The sequence below is a fragment of the Nanorana parkeri genome, unplaced genomic scaffold, assembly GCF_000935625.1.
Source record: "Nanorana parkeri isolate BGI_ZX_2015 unplaced genomic scaffold, ASM93562v1 scaffold724, whole genome shotgun sequence".
Classification (NCBI taxonomy): Eukaryota; Metazoa; Chordata; class Amphibia; order Anura; family Dicroglossidae; genus Nanorana; species Nanorana parkeri.
In genome coordinates this window covers 1176151-1180516 of record NW_017306992.1, presented here as the reverse complement: position 1 = coordinate 1180516, position 4366 = coordinate 1176151, and the positions used below count along the sequence as shown (strand labels likewise).

General features: G+C 42.7%; 1 non-coding gene across 1 annotated transcript; it reads left to right on the top strand.

Annotated features, from left to right (window-relative positions):
- TRNAS-GCU lies at window positions 1-82 on the top strand. Its single transcript has one exon. It is a non-coding gene; the product is annotated as a tRNA-Ser (tRNA).
- Window positions 83-4366: the final 4284 nt, after the last annotated feature.

Sequence of the window (4366 nt, the reverse complement as noted above, 5' to 3'; positions counted from 1 at the left end):
GATGAGGTGGCCAAGTGGTTAAGGCGATGGACTGCTAATCCTTTGTGCTCTGCACGCATGGGTTCAAATCCCATCGTCATTGCACTACTTCTTTCAGAGGCTTGCTTTTCATTCCTGCCTTGTGCAGGTTGTCATCTCCAAACCTGAAGAACTTAGTAAAAGCTCCAGAAAATCAAAACTTCCTGTATAAGAGAAGGTGTGTAGCAAGTCCTAAGTTTTTCTGAAATGTTATGCTAAAAGCAAGCTCAAGCATGCCAGATACGTGGCAAGCCAGATACTCTCCTATCGGGCTATTTCAAGCCTCACTTCCACTCTGCGGCATTCAGAAAGCCCCAGCTGAGCCACAGAGGAGAGGCATTAATGAAGCAATGTCAAGCTTCCCCTCTGTGGCAGATCAGTGCTCTCTTATTTGGGTGTGGCGGCACCCCTCCTGATCCACCATGAAGGTTATGTTTGAAATCACTTAATTCAAGTCTCTCCTCCATGACAGATTAGAAGGGGCACCGTTGGTAAAATAGAAGTGAGCCCAGAAGCGGCTCCTAAATTAATAAAGCAGAAGTGGAAAATGAGGCGATTTAAAGCGTCACCTTTGTGGTGGATCAGGAGGGGCTCCACAGCTACAAAAGAAGAGAGAGACCAGAGGTGTAGGGTGGGGGGCGTGGGGATGGAGAACTTCTCCAGGGCGGGAAGCAAATCTAAGTCTTTGCCCCGGGTGAGTGAATCTCTGCCTATAAGACAGCAAATCTCACCATTTTGAGTTCAGTTTTTAACAAATTCTGAATCTGTGTAGGGTATCAGACATGAAACTCAATGAAGACATTTCACTAGAAAGTTCAACATGAAAAGCCTGTGACCTCCCACAGCGCCCGAATCATTATTTAAACTCTCTGCAGCCTGGGGGATAATTATCACTCTGTCACCCACACAAGCTAAGCTTTGACCTCCAGCATAAAGAGTTAACTCTTCCGGTGATAGAGAGCCTGTCACACTCAGCAGGGTGTTAAATCAAACAAAGGGAATTCTGTAAGCAATCATTTGCCCTGAGTAGTATCATATGATGGATGCAGAGCTCACATTCCTCTGCCCCTGTGCAAGTAATTAGTTCAACGGGGATTTGTTTTCATTTAATTGGTACAATGATGCAGTTATTGGAGGCTTAATGGGTGGTCTGTATGCACAGTTTGGAAACTTGACCTCCATCTTGTTTAATGGTATGTCACTGTTAATTGGGAATGAAACAATCAAGCAATGTGCAGATTTTAATACACACAGACAGCACAACATGCTCTTTAGCTAATGCCAAGCATCTACAAACATTGGTGTGTGTGTGTATACACTGAATATTTTCTTTGAATTCTGTTGTTAAAGCTGAACACCAGACCAATATCAATCTCACAAAAATTTACTATTTTAATGCACGCAGTGTTAAGACATCAATCTGACTTAGTATCAGCCTCTTGAACTCAGTGTTCAGCAAAGCTTAGACTCAGGGAGAGAGAGAGAGAGAAGCAACCCAAGCAGACTCAGGGAGAGAGAGAAAGAAGCAACAAAAGCAGCCAATCAGTTGTGCTGCAGTGCTTACATACGAACATGGGGCATGCTGATAGAAAGAGAGAGCAGAGTGGCAGAGAGATGAGCTCATCAGTGTGCTGCTTCTCATTTTACTGTCCGATCACAGGCTGGGGAAGGCACAAAACCTGTAAGCATTACAAAATCAGGTCCCCTGCCCAGCCAGACAGAGCTGCGTTGGGTGGCAGAACTATGTAAATGTCAGAACTGGCAGAAATATATTTCTTTCAGCAGATAACACTGCCCCATTATGCCGTATGAAATAATTGTGTGTATTTATTTTTTCTTTTTTGTTTTCATCTGGTGATCCTGCAATTAATGTTATTGTTCAGGTACTATGGGTGTTATAACCCTACAACACCCATAGTACCTGAACAATAACATTAATTGCAGGATCACCAGATGAAAACAAAAAAGAAAAAATATAAAAAACATTATTATTTTAAAATATTTTGTTTGCATGTGGTGTTCCTGCAATTCATGTTCTTGTTCTGGTACTATGGGTGTTATAGGGTGACTTCATGTGGTTCTTTCAATACACACTACAAAGACATGGTCCACCATTGTCACCATAAGAAAACCCGCCCTCAGAATGCCATGCAGCCATCACTAAAGTACATGTAGACAGAAAGTGACTACAAAGAGGCTGTTTTGTGTAGCAGACTGGCACGTCTGAGCCTGGGTTCAAAAAAAGGAGGTTTAATTATGCTGGCCATCACTGAACCTAAATTAATCACCCTAGAACTCAAAGTGAGTTTGTGGAGGACAGTTATGGAGAGGTGGGGAATACTAAAGCGAACACTTTCTTCGTTATTTTTGCTGGGGATTATATTTTTTATTTAACAGAAAACATGATGCTTTGAACCCAGACAAACTACAAGCAGACCAAAAAATCTTGTCAGAACATTAAATAGAGACTTGACAAATTTTGTTCAAAATTTTGTTTGATTTTAAAATTAGATTTTGGAATGAATGGAGTTTCTCAAGTGAAAACTACATTCGCTGAGAAAAACTTGAAGACCAGGTGTTTACGCGAAATCGCGAAAAACTACCATACCCAAAATTGACCATAGGCAACGCTTTAAAAGCTTTTACCACTCATCAGTTTAGTGTTATCAGTGATTGATGACCCTAAAAGTATTGCTCTCACTGTGACGTTCGCGGCAATATGTAACATGTGTGACGTAATCGGCGCAATCGTCGTTTTCGCAGGTATGTGCACCCGACGCATGTTTTCATGCTTGCATGCATGGGTGGGGGCTTTAAAAAAAGTTTTCTTGTTTTTTTTATTCTTTTTTATGTGTAACTTACTTTATTTTTGGGGGAAACTTAAATTTTTTTCCTGTGTTTCTTTTTTTCACTTAACTTTATTGCTATCACATAGGGGGATAAGAAACCCCCCTATGTGATAGCAAAAGATGTGACAGGTCCTCTTTATGGAGACATCAGGGGTCTCCAAGACCGCTAATGTCACCTAGGACATCCCCGAAGAAGCTGATGAAGCAGAGATCTGCTTCATCAGCTTCTCTCCAGCGTCTGAAGCTGGAGAGTGACACGAGAATGCAGAAGTGATGTAATATACATCACTTCCACATTCTTGCACCAGAGAGGGGACCGGAGGGAGATCGTATACCAACCTTCCTCTGATCCCCTTTGACAGAGCCACTGTGCCGGTCCCGGGCTCGCACATGGCACAGCGGAGCCCGGGACCAGCGTGACAACGGGAGGGGGCCGCGGAGTTGGGGGGGACACGGAGCGGCAGCTCATACAAGCGATCCGCTTGCTCTATAGCCGACGGATTGCTTGTATGTTAACGGGCGTCGGTGCCTGTTTTTAAATTGACGGTGTTTCCCGCTTGCGCGCCCTACAGCACGTGCTAGTGGGCGTGGCTGAGCAGACGTCTAAAGACGCCCGCTCAGATCTAGAGAGCTCGCAGCTTTTTTAAAACGGCCAGCCGGGAGGTAGTTAAAACAAAGTTCTACTGGTGTATGGCCAGTTAAGGGGTCTATTCACAAAAGGGTAAAGAGTTTGGAGAGGGCAGGAGAACAATCTAGGACAACATAGCTGATATGGAAAGTGAGCTGAATTGGATAATTTTTCCAAATCAGCTATTTTGTCCTAGATTGTTCACTTCTCCTGCCTTCTATAAAATCTTCACCCTTTTGTGAATAGACCTGTCTTCCAAGCTGTTTTGCCACCTGGCATGATGTGAACATCCAGGAAAATGACAGACCTGCTCCTTTTTTTATGCAGCCTGGTACATTTTAATTAAAAAACTGTGCTAGGTATGTAACATTCGCCTGGTTATAAATAGGGTTACAATAGAAATGTTTTAAAAAAAACAGACGTTCACAAAACAGACGTTCACATTTTATGTTTTCTCAGCACGGTGGATGTTCCACCAGATCCTTTATAAATATGAGGTAATACATCACAGTTGCACTTCAAAGAGTCCAAGACGTCTAAGCGATCATCAGTTTCTGTAGGAGTTTGATGGTTGGCATCTCCTAACAACCCAGCAGTCATATATTTCACCTGTACCTAGGCTCCCAGCAAGGATGAGCAGAGTGATTCTGGGAAGGAGAAGACTAGATAATGCTAGATGTCCTCCAGCCAGGACAAATGAGACGGCTCTATCTGACAGACGTGTACGTTTTTTGTTTTGTTCTGAATTAAAATTCGGACAAATTTCTTTAAATTCGGACATTTAGATGCAACCGAATTTCTGAATTTGAATTTATCCAAAATTTTGGATGCATCTGAATATCTAAACTAAAATGCACCCGAATTTGAAGCA